General features: G+C 41.9%; 1 long non-coding RNA gene and 1 pseudogene across 2 annotated transcripts in view; both read right to left on the bottom strand.

Moving 5' to 3' along the window:
* LOC138844047 (uncharacterized) overlaps nucleotides 1-23,089 on the bottom strand; it is a 65,805-nt gene that overhangs the window by 30,859 nt on the left and 11,857 nt on the right. The window lies entirely within an intron of this gene.
* LOC103349365 (casein kinase II subunit beta pseudogene) lies at nucleotides 19,618-22,964 on the bottom strand (annotated as a pseudogene).

A 23,089-nucleotide genomic window follows, 5' to 3' on the forward strand; every position in this document is an offset into this window, starting at 1 on the left:
TATTTCTAATTATTCCCCCATCCTTTATAACATCACTGTCATACATTTTACTTACCCAGAAGCTATGATGATTGAGTATACTATTGCTATTATTATTTTGAGCAGTTTTGTTAGATCAGTAAAAATAAAATATTTTGGGGTTCAGTGCTGTGGTGCAGAAATTTAGGCCTCTGCTTGCAGTGCCAGCAATCCATATAGGCACCTGGTCGAGTCTGGCTGCTCCACTTCCGGTCCAGCTCCCTGCTAATCCACCTGTGAAGGCGGCAGAGGATGGCCCAAGTAGTTGGGCCCATGCACCCATGTGGGAAACCTGGAAGAAGCTCCTGGCTCCTGGCTTCAGCCTGTCCCAGCCCTAGCTGTTGCAGCCATTTGGGGAGTGAATCAGCAGATGGAAGACTCTCTCTCTCCTCTCCCTGTATTTCTGCCTTTCAAATAAATAAATACAATCATAATGAAAAAAAGATTATATTTCTAAGATTTATTTTTATTTATTTGGAAGGCAGAGTGACACAGGGAGAGGGGAAAAACAGATCTTCCATCCCCTGGTTAACTCCCCAAATGGTTGTAACAGCCAGGGCTGGACCAGACTGAAGCCAGGAGCCAGGAATTCCATCTGGGTCTTCCACGTGAATGGCAGGGGACCAAGCCCTTGGACCATCTTCTGCTGCTTTCCCAACTGCATTAGCAGGGAGCTTGATTGAAAGCAGAGCAGCTGGGCCTCCACTATGGGATGCCACATCACAGGCAGCAGCCCAACCCATTGCACCACACGCCAGCCCTGAACAGCTTTGAACATTTCTTGAGAGGCAGATTTACCAGAGATAAAGTTACTCAATTTTTGTTTATCTGAAAAAAGCTTTATTTTGCTGGATACAGAATTCTTGGTTGCTGGTTTTTCTTTCAATACTTTAAATATTTTCCTGCCCTCTGATCTTCCTTGCATGGCTTCTGAAGAGAAAGTCAATGAAGTTCTGTTCCTTGTTGCTCTCTCTATGAGATGATTTTCCCCCTTCTGACTCCTTTCCAATTTTCTTCTTGTCTCTGATTTTATGCAGGATGAACATTACATACCTGGGTGTATAATTTTTTCTATTCATCCTGAATGGTATGTATTCTCCGAACCTTAGATCTGATGTTTGGTGTGGCCTACTCATTTTGGGGAATTCTTAGCCATCATTACTTGGAAAATTATTTCTACTCCTTTTATCTTTATATTCCTGCAAGTATTCCAATTATACATATGTTACATTGTTTGTTGCTATCTGGTTCTTGAATATTTCTCCTATTTTTAACAGTACACTTTCCTCTTTATTTTTTCAGTTTGGGAAGTTTCTGTTGACACATCTTTAAGTGCATTGATTCTTTTTTTACTATTTCCAGTCTCCTGATGAGCCCATCAAAATCATTCCTCCTTCTTGACACAGTGGTTTTGATTCCCCATTTTCTTTCTTAGAATATCTTTCTCCTTATTATCTATCTGTTCTTGCATGTTGTCCACTTTTTGCCTTCATTTTTCTTACTATGTTATTGATAGTTATTTTAAGTTCCCAGCCTGATAATTCTAAATTTATGGATTTTTAGAATTTAGAATTTTAATCTATATTTTAAAAAATTAAAAGAGGGTGGACATTGTGGCACACTAGGTTAAGCTGCCAATTGGAATGCCCACATCCCATATCAGAGCACCGGTTCAAGTCCCAGTTACTCCACTTCCAATCCAGCTTCCTGCTAATGCATACCCTAGGAAGCAGCAGATGACAGCTCAAATATTTGGGTCTCTGTCACTCATATGGGAGAACTGGATGGAGTTCCTGACTCTTGGCTTCGGCCTGCCCCAGTTTCAACTATTATGACATTTGAGAAGTGAAAATAAAATGTGTTCCAATAAGCTGGGCAGAAGAGGTTGTTTGTATTGACAGAAAAGGGTTGAAGAAAGTAGAAGCAAAGGAAAAAGCATATTGGTTCTTTCAAAGTTGCTTTTCTCATGAGGAAAGGGAGAGGGATAAAAAAAAAAAAGGAAAATAGTTGATTGGTTAACTTTACTTATTTTTGGTAAGTATTAAAGCAGAGGGAACTTCTCTAGCACATCAATTGAAATTGGCCTGATGGGAAATCTGGCTGTGACTTCTCTTATCTTGATTTCTTGGAAGGTTCAGTGTCTTAGAACTTTAGCGTGGGTGACTCCATTTTGGTTTTTCGTCTGGTCTGCTAGGGTCTAGTGCAGAAACCTAGTCCAAAACCATAGCTTCCTATAATTTTCACTTAACACTATTCAGCCAAAGGCTGTATTTCTTGAATCCTTTGTAGTTGGGTTTAACCATATGATATGTTTCGAGTTAATGAGCTGTAAGAAGAACTGGATGGGTGTTATGTCACAGTGGATTGAGCTACCAGTTAGGGCACCTATGTCCCATACAAGAATGCCTAGTCCAAGTACAGGTACTTTGAGCTTCACAATCCAGGTTCTTGCTCACATGCCTGGGAAGCAGTGGACGATGGTCAGAGTACCTACCCAGGTACTGCCACTCAAGTCAGAGACCTCGATGGAGTTCCTGGTTTCTGGCTTCATCCTGGCCTCAATGTTGTGGACATTTGGGAGGAGAGAACCAGTGGAAGAAAGATTTCTCTCTCTCTCTCTCTCTCTCTCTGACACTTTCTTTTTCTTTTAATGAATTTTTTAAATATTTATTTATTTATTTGAAAGTCAGAGTTACATAAAGAGAGAAAGAGAGGTAGGGAGAGGTCTTCCATCTGCTGGTTCACTCCACAGTTGGCTGCAACGGCCAGAGCTGCGCTGATCTGAAGCCAAGAGCCAAGAGCTTCGTATGGATCTTTCCATGTAGGTGCAGGGGCCCAAGGACTTGAGCCATCTTCTACTGCTTTCCCAGGCCATAGCAGAGAGCTGGATCTGAAGTGGAGCAGCTGGGACTTGAATCAGCAACCATATAGGATACTGGCACTGTAGGCGGCAGCTTTACCCACCATGCCACAGAGCCAGCCCCCTGGACACACTTTCAAATAAAATACATCAATATTTAAAAAAAGAAAAATAAGGCCAGCGCTGCGGCTCACTAGGCTAATCCTCCGCCTTGCGGCGCCAGCACACCGGGTTCTAGTCCCGGTCGGAGCACCGGATTCTGTCCCGGTTGCCCCTCTTCCAGTCCAGCTCTCTGCTGTGGCCCGGAAGTGCAGTGGAGGATGGCCCAAGTGCTTGGGCCCTGCACCCACATGGGAGACCAGGAGAAGCACCTGGCTCCTGGCTTTGGATCAGTGCAGTGCGCCGACCGCAGCGCACTGGCCGCAGCGGCCATTGGAGGGTGAACCAACGGCAAAGGAAGACCTTTCTCTCTGACTCTCTCTCTCACTGTCCACTCTGCCTGTCAAAAATAAAATAAATAAATAAAAATATTAAAAAAAAGAAAAATAAATCATATATAACCTGATGTTGCCTAACAATGAAGTACCTTCTGAGAAATGCACCGTTAGGCGATTTTGTTGTTGAGTGACCATCAGAGTAGTGTTCTTACACAAACTATGACAGCTACAACATCACTAGGCAGTATAACCCTACGGGGACCATTGGCATATATGTAGTCTATCATTGGCTGAAAAGCCACTGTGGCACATGACTGTGTATCATATATTCTTAGACTGTTGAAATAAATAAACATGTCTCTTGTTCCTTTCTCCTCTCCGGGGCCAAGGGACTGAGAGCTGAAGCAGTTGTCGTAGATGACAGGAGAGCAGCTCTAGTAGAACAACAAAGTAGAAGTCTGAGTGCCCCATACGGCAGAGCTGCCCTGTCAGCCCTGAAGTTTTACTTTCAGACTGGACACAGAGAGAAATAAAATTCTTTCATGTTTAGTTGAGTCTTTCTTAGAGCAAGTTGAATTGCAACCTGATTAGTGCAGGTTTCTGACCAAGTACATATCTCATTTGATTGTAACTATTTCTCTTAATTTGGATTTTTTTCATGATAACTGATCAGCAATAATATCAGCAAATAACAACATGCAGTAAATCTGTCTGTAACCGAAGGCCTGGAAGTTCAGCCAGGCCTTGTAGGATGTAGAACAGGAAAAAGCCATTAGTAAATGAGGTTACTCTCATCTTCATTCCTCCAACCTAGATTTCTCCACTCTGAGATTGCGAAATACATTTGGTCCCCATTTCCTGGTATATAATTCCTAAAACCCTTGGAATCTGCAAAATGATAAGTGTCTTTTCTATACTGGGGGTTGAACCAGTAGCTGGGGGCTCCCAGAGGCCTCAGGATGCATGGTTGCCAAGGGAACAAACCACGTGATTAGAGGACTGGAACTTTCAGTGCTGACCTTCCAACCTCTGAGGAAGAGAGAGAAGCTGAGGATTAAGTTGTGCACCAATGACCTGTGACTTAATCAATCATGCCTGCTGTTCAACAAAAATTATGGGAGGCTATTGTTTTGGACTGAGTTACTGCACTAGGGCACCACAGACAGGATCAAACCAAAAAATAGGCACTCATGCAAGATGCCACATAATCAAACTGAAACTTTAAGGAAGCAGACAGGTCCTCAAACAGACCAGTTTTTCCTTAAAACAGGAGATTCCAGTCTACCTGAGTCAGTGCAATAAGGAAGTCCCCTCTGACTAAAACCTTAGAAAAAAGTAACCTGGAGTCACCTGATATTAACCAATTAGCATTTTTTCCTACTATTGTTTCCTTGTTTCCACGTTACAAAACCCACTGTTCTGCTGTTCTCCAGTGGGAAGTTCCATTCTATATTGTAGAATGGAGGCTGTCCTAATTCATGAACCACAAATAAATGCTAATTTTGTCTCTCGGCATTGCACAGTAAAGCCTCCATAAAACTCCAAAGGACGCCTAGTGGCGCCGGCACACCAGGTTCTAGTCCCGGTCGGGGCGCCGGATTCTGTCCCGGTTGCCCCTCTTCCAGGCCAGCTCTCTGCTGTGGCCAGGGAGTGCAGTGGAGGATGGCCCAGGTGCTTGGGCCCTGCACCCCATGGGAGACCAGGAAAAGCACCTGGCTCCTGGCTCCTGCCATCGGATCAGCGCGGCGCGCCGGCCGCGGCGGCCATTGGAGGGTGAACCAACGGCAAAGGAAGACCTTTCTCTCTGTCTCTCACTGTCCACTCTGCCTGTCAAAAAAAAAAAAAAAAAAAAAAAAAAAAAAAAAAAAAAAAAAAACTCCAAAGGAGACAGAGTTCCGGGTTCTTCCAAATGACTGAACGAGAGGAGATTCCTGGAGCGTGGTGGACCTGGAGAGGCTCAAGGGCACCACACTCCCTCTTTTGAACCTCACTCTGTGCATCGTTTCTGTCTGTCTGCTGATTAAACCAAAACTCTTGAGACCAGGAGGTCTTGGAAATAAAAGGGTTGGGCCGGCGCCGCGGCTCACTAGGCTAATCCTCCACCTAGCGGCGCCGGCACACCGGGTTCTAGTCCCGGTCGGGGCGCCGGATTCTGTCCCGGTTGCCCCTCTTCCAGGCCAGCCCTCTGCTGTGGCCCGGGAGTGCAGTGGAGGATGGCCCAGGTGCTTGGGCCCTGCACCCCATGGGAGACCAGGAAAAGCACCTGGCTCCTGGCTCCTGCCATCGGATCAGCGCGGTGCGCCGGCCGCAGCGCGCCGGCCGCGGCGGCCATTGGAGGGTGAACCAACGGAAAAGGAAGACCTTTCTCTCTGTCTCTCTCTCTCACTGTCCACTCTGCCTGTCAAAAAAAAAAAATAAATAAATAAATAAAAAAAATAAATAAATAAAAAAATAAAATAAAAAAGGGTTGACTGAGCCCTGAAGATGCTATCCAGAAAAAGGACAAAGTCCAGGAAGTAGTTCCCAAAATGAACAGCAGCAGGACTAGATAGCAGTTGGAAACGGTTGCTAGATGCAAAAAACTGAGTAGTTTATAATGAACATTTAGGGTAGGAAGTCTCAAATTATTTGCATTTAACCTACATTACATCTAGACAAGAGGCCAGGATCACAGAAAGTGGGGAAGGCTTTGGGCAACGTGGGCAGTCTATAAAGAGAAGCATACTTTGCCTCTGAATTGGCTGTGGCTTCACGCAAGATTTGGTGTCACCTAGGGGGCATGAAGGATTGGAAGATTTTAACACACATAAAAAATGTGAACCAGTCTGTCTTTTAGGCAGCTAGCTCATTACTGGTTAAATTTTCTCTGCGTTTCCTCAACTTCCATTTCCTAAACTTTTTTTCTTTGTTTGTGTTAGTTTGGGAGATGACCTTCATTGAGCTTATCCTATCCACCTGAGTGGAAATAACATCTGTACAAAAGCAAAGGTTTGTTACTCTAATTTCTGCATCACAATTAAAATCCAAACAAAGAAATCAACTCAAAATTCATAGCTTCTTTGAAGCCACAGTAACACTTAAATATGGTTAAGTCTTGGATACAGAAATTTGGTTGGTTGGAAAGTTAATTAAACTTCCAACGTGTTCAAATAGAATTACAAAAAGACTAAATTGTGTTGTTCACTGGAATCACCAAGACTGGACACTTGTTAGAGTCCTGAGATAATGAGGAATCCAGACATCCTTTGGACAGTCTTCTGTTGTATTTTCTTCCCAGAGATTTGTGGATGTGTGGGATGACATCACCATCAGCAATTGTAGCCTTGATGAGAGTCCAACTTTTTTTTTTTAAGATTTACTTATTTATTTGAAAGGCAGAGTTACAGAGAAGCAGAGGCAGAGAGAGAGAGAGAGTGAGAGAGGTCTTCCATTCTCTGGTTCACTCTCCCAATGGCAACAACGGCTAGAGCTGAGCCAATCCAAAGCCAGGAGCCAGGAGGTTTTTTTGGGTCTCTCACATGGGTGCAGGGGCCCAAGGACTTGGGCCATCTTCCACCACTTTCCCAGGCCATAGCAGAGAGCTGGACTGGAAGTAGAGCAGCTGGGATTCGAACTGGTACCCATAAGGGATGCTGGCACTGCAGGCGGCGGCTTTACCTGCTATGCCGCAGTGCCGCCCAGAGAATCCAATTCTTCACTTCCACGGATACCAAGTTGCAAGTGAAGAGCAGTAATACACTTTTCCTTTAAGTCTTTTGATGCATTTCCTGCAGTTCAAGTACTCCAGGATGGCAGTCACGCCCACACACACCCATGGCTGGTCGTCCTAGATTTCAGGTGTAGGGGAATGCAGCCCACCTGGAATTGCAAGCCGGCACTCTGAGTGGGGAAAGCGCCTTTGTCTGGGTCTTTCCGGAGTCCTTCCCAGCCTTACCAGCAGCCACAACGAATTCTGCTGAAGCTCAAACAAACAAGGCAGAGAAAGGGCTAGTCAGAGTGAGATCCCACTGCCTGCTTCATCAGTATACCACGGTTCAAACTCCCATTTCCTAAATTTTGTAATTAAATTGAGGACATCTCAGAATCTTTTTCCTTATCGTGTTCATCTGTATCTGTTGTGATATCCTTTATAATGAACAAGTAAATGTGTTTCCTGGAGTTCTGTGAGCTACTCTACTGATATAATCAAAGCCAACAAAGAGTTGGTGGTGGGGTCCCTGATTCATTTTTTTAGGTCAGAAGAATAGGTGATGTAGGCAAATTTTAAATTTTCTCTTCTGCCCATAAGATTTGATCATTTCAGTCCATGATATATATTGATCAAAATAAAAAGGTGCTGCATTCACCTTCTAAACACTGGAGCCATGGACACATATAGTAGGACTCAAAGAAAAGCTTCAAAGGTGAAGTTCATGTATAACTAAACAAAGTCAGAGAAAAGAGTTCGGACTTCTGGGGCCAGGTGATAGCTATGAAAGGAGAAGGGGGTAGAGGTGCACACCAAGCAGGCTTTGTCTTGTTACACAGGTAGCAGTCATGGCAGCCCTCTCTGTTGGGGCCACATGTCAGATCCTAATCCCCTCTGCCTATAACAAGATCTCTCCTAGGCAGAAGGGGGACAGCAGATAGGAAAGTGTATTTACATCTACTGGCTATTCACTAATTAAAATTTCCTTTATAGATATTTGTTTCTTTTTAGAAAGAACTGCCTCTCAGAGTTAATCCCATCAGCAGTTTCTCAGCTTGGCTGTCCTGAAATTTGCCAAAGAAATATATTTCTAGGTGGCATATTTTGGGTCCCACAGTTAACAACCTATTGCTTGCAATATATAAAGTAGGAAGCAGGTTTATGGGACTGAGTTTCAACTTTCAGAATCTGATGCTACCTTTAGGTAGACAGTGTCAGAATTTAACTGAATTACAGGACACCCAGCTGGTATCTGCTGGGGAATCCAACTGAAATGATTGCTTGCTTGGTGTGTATGGGTAAAACTCACACACATTTGGTTATAGCAGATTTTGTATTGTGGGAGTATAGTAGGAGAAACTGGGTTTGTTTGTTCCTGTTTCCTTTCCTGTCTTTTGTTGATACATGGCCAAATACAGTTGAGGAGACCTCAATTTTTTTTAAGATTTATTTTTATTTATTTGAAAGACAGAGTTACAGAGAGAGGTAGAGACAGAGAGAGAGGTCTTCCATCTGCTGGTTTAACTCCCCAGATGGCTGCAACGGTTGAAGCTGCGCTGATCCGAAGCCAGGAGCTAGGAGCTTCCTCTGGGTCTCCCATGTGGGTACAGGTGCCCAAGGACTTGGGCCGTCTTGTACTGCTATCCCAGGCCACAGTAGAGAGCTGGATTGAAAGAGGAGCAGCCAGGACTGGTGTCCACCTGGGATGCTGGCTCTTCAGGCCAGGGCTTTAACCCTCTGCACCACAGTGCCGACCCCTCAATTTTGAATTTCCTAACAGAGACCAACTGGGACCTCAGTCCTAATTTTAGAGACCTCTAGGAAAGGGAATCTGGCTCAGCTTTGTCTAGGGTCTACTTCTAACTCAATCAATCCATAGACAGAAAACATGGGATACAGTACTCAGAAAATGCTGGTATTCCCCATGTAAATAATCTATGGTCTAAAATGTGATTTACATATCCGTCTTCTACGTTATACTTTGTTGGTAAGTCTATGGAGAAACAGGAATTTTCATTCGGGGCTAGTGGAAACGCAAACTGATACAACCCTCACAAAGTGAGATTCGGTAATATCTAGCGAAACTGCACATACACTTATTTTTTCACTTATAGGAAGTTGTTCTAAGGAGACACCTTCAATAACACGAAAACACACAGGAATGAGACTGTTCATTGCAGCATTGATTATAATTATCCCAAATGTCCCGATGTAAGGAAGTTATGAAATTATAGTACATCCATATAGTGGAGTACAGTACAACTGTAAAATCTCTATAAACTGATATGGAGTGATCTGCAAAATATGTTCTTCAGTAAAATAATAAAAGTGGGCAGGCAAAAGTGGGCAGGCGCTGTGGCATACTGGGTTAAGCCACTGTCTGCAGCATGAGCAGCCCACAGAGGTGCCAGTTTGAGTCCTGGCTGCTCTGCTTCTGATCCAGCTCCCTGCTAACATGTTTGGGAAAGCACTGGAGGATGGTCCAAGTCTTTGGCATCCTGCACCCATGTGGGAGACCTAAATGAAGCTCCCAGCTCCTGGCTTTGGCCTGGCCCAGCCCTAGCCATTGAGGCCATTTGGGCAGTGAACCAGCAGATGGAAGATTCTTTCTCTGACTCTGACTCTGCCTCTGCCTCTCCCTCTCTGTAACTCTACCTTTGAAATAAATAAATATTTTTAAAATTGCATAATAAAAGTGGCAGCTATTCTCAAAATGTGGTCTACATACTCTTGCAGTTCCACCCCTGAGACATTTTTGGATGGTCCATGAGGTCAAAACTATTTTCTGAATAATAGTGTGATGTTGTTTGTCTTCTTCATTGTGAGGACATTGGCACTGATGAAGCAAAAATGGTGGAAGATAAAACTGCTGGTCCCTTCCCAAATCAAGACCACCATGGCAAATACTTTCCTCTGCCACCCACTGTCAGTTAAAAAAAAAAAAAAAAGAGAGAGACAATTTCACTTAAGAATGTCTTTGTTGAGGCAGGAAAAATTTAAAGTTTCATCAAAACTTTACCTTGAGTACAGATATTTTTACTATTTTATGTGACTAAATGGGAAGGACACATCAACATTTCTGTTTATTTTTTTAAGACTTATTTATTTGAGAGACAGAGCTACAGACAATGAGAGGAACAGACTGAGAGAGAGGTCTTCCATCCACTGGTTCACTTCCATCCACTGGTTCACTCCCCAAATGGCTGCAATGGCCCAAGCTGTGCTGATCTGAAGCCAGGAGCCAGGTACCTCCTACAGGTTTCCCATGTGGGTGCAGTGACCCAAGCACTTGGACCATCCTTCACTGCCTTCCCAAGCCACAGCAAGAGAGCTGGATCAGAAGAGGAGCAGCCGGGACTAGAACCAGTGCCCATATGGGATGCTGGTGCCGCAGGCAGAGGATTAACCTACCGTGCCACGGCATCAACACTTCTGATGCACACAGAATATTATGATTCTCTCAAGGGAACAGTATTTCTACAATTGTTTGACTGCAACTAACCTAACCACTTTTTCACAGAACACCATTTATACTTGAAATTGTTAGACAAACTGCTATTATTTAGACATGGATATTTGACTCTTATTTTATCAATTGTGAATGAAATGATCCTAGTACTTCAGACAAACGATAACAAGGGCCAGCATTTGTGGCATAGTGGGTAGACACTGGCTTCCTATTTGGGTGCTGGGTCGAGTCCTGGCTGCCCCTCTTCCAATCCAGCTCCCTGTTAATGCACCTGGGAAAGTAGTGAAAGATGGCCCAAGTGCTTGAGCCCCTGTACCAATGTGGGAGACATAGAAGAAGCTCCTGACTCCTGGCTTTGGACCCGCCCAGCTTTGCAGCCATTTGGGGAGTGAGCTAGCAGATGAAAAATCTCTCTCTCTCTCTATCGTTCTCGCTCTCGCTCTCTTTGTCTCTTTCTCTCTCTCTCTCTCATTCTCGCTCTCGCTCTTGCTCTCTTTGTCTCTTTCTCTCTCTCTCTTTTTCTCACGTGCGCGCACACACACACACACACACATTCTGCCTTTCAAATAAATAAGTAAATCTTTTTAAAAATCTGATAATAAATATTGCTAATGGTAAAAATCCAAGTTTGAAATTAAATCTAAATTGAGAAAATTCTCATCTACTACCATTAACTTTACAGCTTTCTGATACCAATGGGGTCAGGGATAATATTAAGCAAAGCAATTTTTGATATGGCACAAGAAAGTATGTCAACACTGGGAAGATTTGCATATTTCAGTGAACCACTATTTTCCAAATAACCAAGGTATAATATTACAAAAACATGCATGTTTACAGACACAATCAAAGCACAAGACAGAGTAATGGACATTAATGTAACAGTACAAAAGACTTCAAAAATATGGTTTCAGAACCCACATTACTTTTAAGAACTTTTCAGGGCCAGTGTGCGGCATAGTGGGTAAAACCGCTGCCTGTGACACCGGCATCCCATTTGGGGAACAGTTTGAGATCCGGCTGCTCCACTTCCAATACAGCTCTCTGCTGATTCACCTGGGAATGCAGCAGCAGATGATCCAAGTGCTTGAGTCCCTGCCACTCATGTGGGAAGATGTGGATGGAGTTCTTGGCTTCACCCTGACCCTGTCCCAGCCATTGCAGCCATTTAAGGAGTACACCAAGGAGTGGAAGATTTCTCTCTCTCTCTCTTTATCTCTCTTAATTCTGCCTTTCAAATAAAAAAAAATTAAAAAAGAAAAGATAAGGTCAAAATAATATGGGAGAATGAAAAATGAAATTCAACTAAAAGTAAACCTAAAAGTATTTTGAAAGAATTATAGTCACATTGTAGAGTATGGAAGAAAGAACTATATCAAGTAACTTTTGATATAGTATTTTGACCTTATATCATAAGAATAAAGGAAATAAAAGCTGAGGATAATTTACTTATTATCGTTAATCAGGTTGTTTTTTGATACTGACACACTTGTTATACTTTAAGATTGAGCAAGAAGTAATTATCTTGAGTGCAATGGGAAAGAAGTTTCTCATTCTTACAGAAAAAAAGTTACAAATATGAAAAGTGAGAAAACTGAAACGAGTCCTGTGGTGTTAGACCAAAATTGGAGCGATCAGAATGAATTCATGATTTTCAACATACAAAATTGTGGGTGTGCATGTGTGCTCTATCACTTCACTGAGAGAACCTCAAATTCACGCCACTTCTGTTGCAATAAGCATACTGAGAGCCCTGATCTTAGCTTCTAAATACCATTCTCTCTTTAAAAAAAAAATGTATTTATTTGAAAGTCAGAGTTACAGAGAAGGAGAGGCAGAGAGAGAGAAAGATCTTGCATCCACTGGCTTCACTCCCAAAATAGCCACAATGGCTAGGACTGGGCCAGGCCGAAGCCAGGAGCCAGGAGCCTCATCCAGCTCTCCAATATGGGTACAGGGGCTCAAGGACTTTGGCCATCCTTGGCTGCTTTCCCAGGCACATTAGGAGGGAGCTGGATCAGAAGCAGAGCAACTGGGACTCAAACCAGTGCCCATATGGGATACCGGCACTGCAGACGGTGGTTTACCTGCTATGCCACACTGCCAGCCTCCTAAATACCATTCTCCACTGAAAATAACAAAGGCTTCTCAAAGAAATGACTGATTCCAGTGTTGAGACAGAGAAAACACAGTATGAACATTATATACATGTTTTTGCACCAGAAAATAAGAAAACTCTCAAAGAATAATGAAAGCAAGGCCAAGAAAAAAAAAGACAAAAGGATAAGGGGGCCAGTTAAAGGGGCTCCCACTGGCCAAATCTGGGACAACTTGAGCATCAAAATAAATAATAATGGTAATGGGTTAAAATCAACCAAATAAAACAGAACTCCACAAATCCACTCAGAGACAAATAGACAAGCAATGAGAAGCTCATCCAGATAGTGGAACACCAACAAATCCATGTAGAGATGACAAACCATAAAAGTTCAGAGTAAAAATTCAAAGATTGGAATGTGTACCTTGTTCCAAAATGTTTAGCAATTAAAAAGGGACAGTAACTTTACAGTGGAAAGCCCTGACAAGTTAAGATCACCAGTAAGAGGACAAGCCAACATTGAAGCCATGTGCTATCTGAAATGATTGACTAAGGAGGGCAGATTATTACTTTTGTGATCTGTCAAAAAGGCACATGCTCAGGGTGGACATTGTAGCTCAGATTAAGCTGCTACTTCGGAGGCCCATGTGCCATATTTAAGTGCCAGATCAAGTCCTGGCTCCTCTGCTTCCAATCTAGCTTCCTGCTAATGCATCCTGGGAGGCAGCAGATAATGACTCAAGTGTTTGGGCCCCTACCACCCATGTGGAAGAGTAGATGGAGTTCCTGGCTCTCTGCTTGGGCCTGGTCCAGCCCTGGCTGGTGCAGGTATTTGGGGAGTGAACCAGAAGATGAATGACATTGCTCCCTCTCCTCTCCCTGTGTCCATCACTTTCCCTTTCAAGAAGATGAAAATAAATAAGCTTTTTTTTTAAAAGCACAACTTCAATCAAATCATGAGGAAACATTAGACAATGCCAAAATGAGGATGTGTTATAAAATACCAGGCCTTTACTTTAAAAAATGCCAAGGTCATGACTGACAAATATAGCTGTTCCAGATTAAAGGAGACAGATTTGCTTACTAAATACAATGTGTGATCCTAGATTGAATCCCAGTCTGGAAATTTCTATTTTCTTGTGAAGGACATTATTTGACAACTAGAAAAATATGAATCTGGTTAGTACATGAGGTAACAGCTTTATATCAGTGTTAATTTCCTAATTTCAATAGTGTATTATGTAAGAGGATGTCCTTGTTCTTAAGAAATACACAATTATTTAGAGGTCAAGGGACAAATACCTGTAACTTACTCTCAAATGATTCAGGATAAAGAGATATGTGTAGGCAATGATTGCATGCCTGTGTCTGTGAACAAGCAGGTTTGTGAAAGTATGTGGAAAACTGAAGAATTAAAAGATGTTTATTATTTGATCCAAAAATTGAAATATAGGAAGTTCCAAAAAATTCATGGATAATACATATGATGGAAAACTTGCACATGGATTTCAAAATTTTTGCACCAAAATAAATGTATTTGAGGAGCAAAGAGAGTGAAAGAAATAGAAAAAGGAGAGGGAAGGAGGGAGGGAGAGAGACTGAGCTTTCATTTGCTGGTTCATTCCCCAAATGCCCGCAATGGCCAGGGCTAGGCCAATAACTGGGAGCCAGGAACTGAATCCTGATCCCCCATCTGATTGACAGGAACCCAGCTATTTGAGCCATCATTGTGTTCTCTCAGGGTCTGCACTAGCAGGAAGCTGGAACCAGGAGACAGTCAGGAATCGAATAATGGTGCTCAGACATGGACCTGGGCATCTTAAGTGCTAGGCTAAATGCCTGCCCCTAAACTTATCTTTTAATTCTATTTTTCACGAACTTTTTAAAGTACCCTCAAATGTATACATAGAAAATAATGAATCCATCCAAGGAATCTGGGTACTATTCTTACAACTTTTCTGTGAGGCTGAAAATATATTAAAATCTAAAATTACCAAACAAAAAGTAAATGAAAAAGTAATAGGATCTGATTTATATATGCTGCAACATGGATGTTATCTGAAATAAAGTAAGCCAGACACAGAAGCACCAATCTTGTACAATCCCACTTACATGAAGTTCCTACAATAGTCAAATTTGTACAAGTCAAAACAGAAAGTTTAGAACAGCCTGAATACAGAATAGAGGTTTCCAGGGGCAGGAGGAAGGGGAGAATGAGGAGTTAGTGTTTAATGGGTGCAAAATGAATAGTATTCCAGAAATGGGTGGGGCTGAGGGTTGCACATCAATGTGAATGCAGTTAATGCCATTGGACTGAACATTTTAAAATGATCAAAATGTTATATTCTATGTTATGCATATTTTCCTACATATACCAAAAAAAAAAAAATAAATGAAGGTGACGGTCACAGGTTTATACTTGAACCTCACATCAGCGCTCTTTCCCTAGAACTGATTGCAAAATGCAGTTTCATTCTACAAAAACATTTAAGGAACAACCTCTTCCCCACCAGAGATCTTGTACTATCTTGCCACCAAAGTGAGAAACAGCTCATTTAAATAATCAGTCTGCCTTGGCTCTGGAGGTAATCTAATCACTGTCAGTTAACCAACAGCCCCACTGCAGGGCACCACTTCCCAAGGATGTTTGGCGACCCTGAGAAATCAAGCATTTTGCAAGCCGTTCCTTTTCACACCCTTTGACCTCTGTAGTCTGAACAGGAAAAGTAAAGCAGAGTGAAACAGCTGACTTACGCAGTCTCAATCGTGGCCTGGGCATGGCCTGACGTGGATGCACTCTCTGATCCTGTTTCTCGTAACTGTTTTTTGCAGTGTTAGGCAGTGGTAAAGTGCCTTCTCTACTTTACATGTCTGTGGTAACTGCCTTTACTACCAAACACCAGGGCATAGTCAATCTTGTCTTATTTTTAGAAACTTCAAGTACCAAGTGAAAAACTCATTTCCATTTTCACAGGCACAATGACATTTCAGGGCTTTAATCTTTCAAAACCTGTTAACCAGACTCTGCCTCTGATTCTGGAGAAAACTACAAGTTCCATTGTCCTTGACTCTAGTTAAATCAGCATTATCTCCTGCAGAATAAGGCATAATCCCATGAATAATTTGACTTCAATATACCTCTTAAGGTTCACCCTCCACTTACCACTTCTGCATCTGCCAGAGATACCACCAAACTGTAGGCACATCCCCAAAGTGTTCATCATCAGCTGGGTCATAGGATGTACCCATTTTCAAGATTTTGGGTATGCAGTGGTGAGTGGCTCTCTCACCAGCTGTGAACAAAAGGTCTTATTTTCCCTGAACCTTTACTCATTCTGCTTCCTTCAATTTTTGAATTTGACTGAACTATACATTTTTTTCTCCTTTGAATGCCTGAGCACCTTCATCTACTGTTCTTTGTTTACTTATTTTGTTTTTGCACCCATCAGCTTAATACTTTACCCCTAGTGAGCACTTAAGAATGTTTGCCACATGGGAGATCTGGATTGCCTCACCATCTCCTGGCTCTGGTCCCAGCCCAACCTCAGCTATTGCAGTCACTGGGGGTGTGAACCAGCAATTGGGAGCTTTTTCTCTGTCTCTGTCTCTCTTTCTGTCTCCCAAATACTTTATTATTTTAAAGAAATATTTGTCAAGTGAATAATATCACTATCGTAGCAGCCTTTTAACTTAAATAATAATATTATTGCTTTTTATCATGTTCAAAGCAAGAGAGAATCAACTCATTGCAGATAACTTGCAAGAAGTGAGTAGGCATAACCCCATCACTCCAGCAATGGAGTTATACACATATAAGATGACAGGTAGTCAAATTTGACCTATCAGATAAAGCTGAATCCTAGAAGAAAAGCACACAATTTTATTTATTTTTATTTGAAAGACAGAGAAAGAGAGAGAGAGATGGAGAGGGAGAGGGAGAGAGAGAGGGCTTCCTTCTGCTGGTTCATTCCCAATGAATGTTTGCAACAGCCAGGGATTGTCCAGGCCAAAGCCGACTCAGTTACTCCATTAGGGTATCTCCCAGAGGTGGCAGAGAGCCAAGTACTGGCCCATCATCTGCTGCCTCCCAGGCTGTGCATTAGCAGGAAACTGGAAAAGGAGGCAGGACCCTACACCAGGCACTCCGATATGATGCAGGCATCCCAAGCAGCAGCTTAAGCCACTGTGTCACAATGTCTACCACACATAATTTTGATTTTTATTTGTTTTCATAGACAATTCAAATAATGTCTAGAATAGATGTAGTTTGAGTGTGAATCCAGTAAACCCTTAGATACAATAAATAAAGCCTCAATTTGGTTAACCCAGAAGAAAGGATATAAAGTCTTTGCAGGGCCTCCAAATCTGTGTTATTCCTCAAGGACAATCTATGGCTGTGCTGACTGCCTGGTGTGTGCAGTTATAGGCATGAGAGAGACCGTGCAGTCTTAGCTTACCAATAATCAATGAGGTATGAGTATAAACTTCCCATTCCAGCAGAAATTTATTTTTCCCTAGCTTAGACCACCTGTTACCAGATAAGAATTGGTTAATAGTAAATTCGTTTTAATCTTCTTTATATATCTGGAGGCTTGACGATACAATACTCATTTTATTTTTCCCCCGGATTTATTTTGCATTTCCATGTAGAAATGGTTTGATTACTGTGTGTGATACAATAAGAGAAGTATCTGGGGATGAGTGAGGGAGAAATGGGAAGAGAATGTGAGTAAGTAAGTTATGTTAGGAAATTTTTCTCTAAACAGTATTGTAGGTAAGGAATACAGAGAGGCAATTCTGTGCACTGGATTTCAAAGCTACTTATAGAAAGCTTTGTACTGTTCTTTTTAAGAATATTTATTATTTATTTATTTGAAAGTCATAATTACAAAGACAGAAGGAGAGACAGAAAGATCTTATCCTCTGGTTCACTCCCAGAATGGCTACAACAGCCAGGGCTGGGCTAGGGTGAAGCCAGGAGCTAGAAGCTTAGCTTCTTCTGGGTCTCCCGTATAGGTGCAGGGGCCCAAGCACTTGTGCCATCTTCCACTTCTTTCCCAGGCACAGCAACAGCGAACTGGATCAGAAGTGGAACAACCAGGACTTGAACCAGCACACATATGGGATGCCAGCACTGCAGACAGCAGCTTAACCCACTATGTACTGTGCTGGCCCCCAAAAGATTTGTATTTCAGTCTGAAGGAAGTTTCAAGAAATGTTGCTTAGAAACCCAACAAAATAACCATTACAGAATCATTAACCCTTCTGCAAAATGCACTTTGCTATAGGAAAATAAGAAGTGATGAGTGACTGTTCAAATAGATGCATGTGCAGGTTTTTGCTGTTTCTTTCCCATACAGAAACTGGAAGGAAGAATATCTCATTTTATTAGTTGGAAGCAAAGTGAAACTAACACAAGAAATCTAGACTTCCATTTTTAAAACAGTTGTGTTGTTCAGATTTTAAAACTAGAGTTCTTGTAAAATTCATAATATTAGAACAAATCACAAATTTGTAACTTTCAATGAGAAGTTCATGCAAGAATCATGAGAGAGGACAGGCATTTAATGCAGTGGTTAGGACAATACCTGGGACATCAACATCCTGTCCTGGGCCTTCTGCTTCCCACTCAGATTTCTGCTGATATGAACTCTGAGACACAGCAGACAATGGCTCAAGTGTGAGGGTCCCTGCCACCCACATAGGGGACCTGGATTGAGTTCTGGGCTTCTGGCTTTGGCCTGGACCAGCAGTAGCTGTTGCTGGCATTTGGGAAGCAAAGCAGCAGAAGGAAGATCTCTGTCTGTCTCTATGTCTGTCTTTTACATGGAATATAAATAAATAAATAAAAATTTAATTTAAAAAGAGCTATGAGAGAGAGAGGAAGGAAGGGAGGGATGAAGTAAGGACAGGCATTCAGATAAGTTATCTGAGATGCTCCTACTTTTTTCAAACCTAATGGTCACAATGTTATGTTTTTAAACCTTGGAATAAGGCTGTTTGTGCTTTTATGTCACATCTGGATTCTGAATGAAAAGAGCTTTATAATGGATGTATCAAACCCTTCTAGGCTTTACTCCCTTATCTTCCCTTTCCTGTTCTACACACACACACACACACACACACACACACACAAATAGCAATTACATTTTTAAAAGTAACTTTGCCCATATACTCAATAAAGTAAAACAATGCTCCTAGAGATTTTTAAGTGAGATACTGGTTTGGTTAACATGATTCCTGAACACACACCCTCCCCAAAATCAAGGCATATGTTCTGGTAAGTGCCAGTTTACCTCTAAAATAGGCATGAGAGTACCACCAAAGAAAAAATGTAATTGTTCTCTCTGGCAAGGAGAGAATGTCTAACAGTAGGACAGAAATAGATAGAAAGAAAAAGACAACAGATCAGCATTCTGGGAGTATTAGTGAGCAAACTATTTAGACCAGGGAGTAAGTAGTTAGGCAAACCAGAATATTAACTATAAGCATGTTTCCAAAAAAAGCTACGATGTCTGAGATTTGCTTCAGAAGAACATGAGTAAGAAGGAAGCCTGTGAGGTCAAACAACAGTGGTCATGGTTGATCATTGTTGATGGGGACATGTGAATTCCTTATACTAGGATTTCCCATCTATTAGGTAAATTTCAAGTTTTTATAATAAAAAATAAAAAAGCAAAACAAGCAAAAAACACTCTGGGAATGACAAAATCCTTCTTTTTGATGTCACCTGGCTACTACTATTAAGTTTTGTTTGTTTCTTTGTTTTCAAATTTTATTTGAGAGAGAAATCTCACCTGTTGTTCACTCCTCAAATGCCTACAATAGCTGAGGCTGAGCAAGGTTAAAGCCAGGAGCAAGGAATTTATTCCAGGAACTCAATCCAGGTCTCCTACATGGGTGGCAGGGACCCAACTACTCCCAGTGCCCATTAGCAGGAAGCTGGAGTAAGGAGTGGGGCCAAACTCTAACCCAGGCACTCGCTCTTAAATCTGGGTGTCCCAAGTAGTAGCTTAACCACTGTGCCAAACGCCCATCCTTAATCATCTTAGTTTTGCCTTTCCTTCCATTTTATTTCATATTCCCACCACAATAATGACTCCTGAAAGGGTGGTAGCAAAGGAATGGAGGTGTCAAAGACTGAGGGACAGGTCAGGTGGCAATCAGCAAATCATCTTGATTGGGATCTTGAAGTTTCTGGTGGTTTGGAGCTGCAGCTGAAAGGCCATCTGATATATTTTGAAACCGTAGAGCCTGGGCACAAAATGGTTGGCAGGTTGCTTGGGCTGGTACTTGGGATGAACCGTGAAGAGCATGTGAGGGAAACCAGTGCTGACAGGCACCATCCGTGGGATGGTGTGTACATATCCATGCACTTGGGGCAGTAGAGCTTCTCCATGGCCTCACCTGGGATGTCCAAAAGGCCAATAGGAACCATTGGCTGGTTCTCCCAGTATACATGGGAACAGTGGCCAAGGTCTCCCTGCTTGTACTTTTCCAACATCTAGGCATTGCCACGGTTGGTGAGGATGTAGTGAGCATGAATCAATCCATAAAGCATCTCAGCTACCTGCTCAACGAGGTCATTCTGGTTGGGGCTGTCTCCCAGCTCTTCATCAGTTTCTAAGTCCAAGATCATGACAAGAGCTTGCCCATAGTGAGGTACCAGCTGAAGTCATTTTCTTAAATAAAATTGGTTCAGGACTAGCAGATGCGTATGTCAACTGTTGCCGATCATGAGAGGAAGGAGAGATTCAAGTATGGATGGATTTAGATGTTTATATCACCCTTGAAGAGGAGCCTGCTAACCTACTCTATAAATATGTTGCTGAAGAGACCTTCCAAAATGAGTTTCGCAGAGAAAATATAACAAAGTTTAAAAAATAAGGTCTATTCAAGTAGCTTGGAAATGATTAAATTTTCCTCCCTTTTAAGGTAAAATGGAAGAGTTGTTTTGGCTTTTGGATGCCATCCTGTGGGGGCCTGATGAACACTTTGGAAGATAACAGATTGTTCTCATTTATAAATATGCCTCTAGACTAGAAAGCTTTTACTTAAATGTTCCATGCTTTTCAAGGTATGTGCTGATTTTACTCATACATTAAGAGTATTTATTAATTCATTTTGGGAAAAACTATCTTGCCCTATCTTTACATGTTGTAAATGTTTGGCCAAACCTTCTGTAAAAATTAACTACCAAATCAGGATTAATGTTTCCAATTTTGGAGACTTGGTCATTCAAATCCAAAACCATTTGCTACCTGGCTTGACAGCATTTGTTCTTATTTCTTGTAAAAGGCAATAAATAATTTGCTTCCAGAGTGTCACTGGGGTTATTCATACTTGCTAATGATTAACCACCAGTGGCTTATTAGACTAGAGAGTAAGATTTAAAGGACAAGAACACAGATTTGTCCTATTTTAGATCTCTGCTTTGGTTTTTATGAAGAATTTACGAAAATCTAACACAAATGAGAAGCAAACTTAAATGCCCAGTATTTGGGGACTGGTTATGTAAATTATTTCCATAGTTCCCTTGGATTATTAATTAGTCATTAAAAATGATAGTGTAGATCCCTGCACCAATCTAAGTTTTGGCACTTGTCTTTGTTAACCTCACTTCAACCCCAAAGTTAGCTGTTGTTAATATTTCCCTGAGGACCAATACAGAAAAACATAAGCATATAAAAATTCTACACAAAAAGGTGTAATAAGAGTAGTGTACAGTTCCATACTTTTTTTTTCCAAAAATCCAATTTAACACATATAGTCATGAACCACATGGTGACATTTCTGTCAGCATATATGATGGACAGCATATATGATAATGGTCCCACAAGGTTATACAGCCTAGTGATGTCATAGTTCATTTTGTACAGGTACAACCTATGAATATGATATTTACACAACACCAAAACTGAAAAAAAAATGTTTCAGAAGCTATTCTCTTTTTTTTAAAGACTGATTTATTTATTTGAAAGTCAGAGTTACAGAGAGAGAAGGAGGGAGAGAGAGATCTTCCATCTGCTGGTTCACTCCCCAGATGGCTGCAACACCCACAGCTGGGCTAGGTTGAAGGCAAGAGCTTCATCCAGGTTTCCCACAAGGGTGTCACGGGCCCAAACACATGGGCCATCTTCTGCTGCTTTTCCCAAGCTATTAGCAGAGCTGGATCAGAAAATGGAGCAGCTGGGATACGAACCGGCGTCCATATGGGATGCTAGAGTTGCAGGCGGCAGCTTTGCCTTTGCACCATAATGCTGGATCCTATTCCTGTTATTAAATGGTTCATGACTACTATTAATCTTTCCATATCAGTTCAATTTTATTTATTTTATTGTTGTAATGACAGAAAAATAACGTTTTTATTGTTTCTTTCTTCATGGTTTTGATTAGCTGGATTTTTTTATTTTTTGGAAATTATTCATCCACAGATTTTGTCCAAGGTCTTGAATGCCAGTTTAGTTGCATCACTCCTTTTGTGTGTGTGTGTGTGTGTGTGTGTGTATTTGTTTGAAAGAGTTACAGAAAGAGGTAGAGACAGAGAGGTCTTCCATCTGTTGGTTCACTCCCCAGATGGCCACAAAGGCCAGAACTGAGCTGATCCAAAGCCAGGAGCCAGGAGCTTCTTCCGGGTCTCCTATGTGGGTGCAGGGGCCCAAGGACTTTGGCCATCTTATACTGTTTTCCCAGGCCATAGCAGAGAGCTGGATCAGAAGAGGAGCAGCCAAGACTAGAACCAGCGCCCATATGGGATGCTGGTGCTTCAGGCCAGGGCTTTAACCTGCTGCGCCACAGTGCCGGCCCCTTGCTTCACTCCTGATCCAGCTCCCTGGTAAAGCACCTGGGGAGCAGTGGATGATGGCTCAAGTACTTGAGTTCTTGTCACCCATGTGGGAGATCAGGGTGGAGTTCCTGGTTCCTGGCTTCAGCCTGGCCCATCGTTGACTGTTTCAGTCATTTGGGGAATGAATCAGTGGATAGAAGCTCACATACTCTCTCTCCCCTACTCTGCTTCCTAAATAAATAAGTCTTCTTTTGAAAAACATTCATCTCTCCTGTGGTCTATATGAGCTCTTCATATATTAGAATCCAATGGTCTTATGCTTGTGCTGCAATTATTTTTCTCAATTTCTTTGCTTTAAAAAATTTCATGGAATTTTTCCTTAGATATGTTCAAAACTGTTTTTAAATGTCTATAAACATTTTTATCTCATCATTCTTTGATTTTGTGCTATGGTTACAAAAGCATTCTCAGTATAATATCATATATATGTATATCATATATATGCCTTCTTCTAGAGCAGGTATCTTACCCTGGGGCAGTACTGACATTCTGGACAGAACTTGGGCTGTGAGGAGTGTCCTGTGTATGATAAAACAGAGAGTAGCATCCTTCACCTCTGTCGACCAGATGCCTATACCATCCCTCCTCTGCAGTTGTGATCACAAGTACCTCTAGACATTGCTATACACACCCTGGTTTGAAAACCACTATTCTAAAATAAACATAGCGGGG

This window comes from Oryctolagus cuniculus, chromosome 10, assembly GCF_964237555.1.
Source record: "Oryctolagus cuniculus chromosome 10, mOryCun1.1, whole genome shotgun sequence".
Lineage (NCBI taxonomy): Eukaryota > Metazoa > Chordata > Mammalia > Lagomorpha > Leporidae > Oryctolagus > Oryctolagus cuniculus.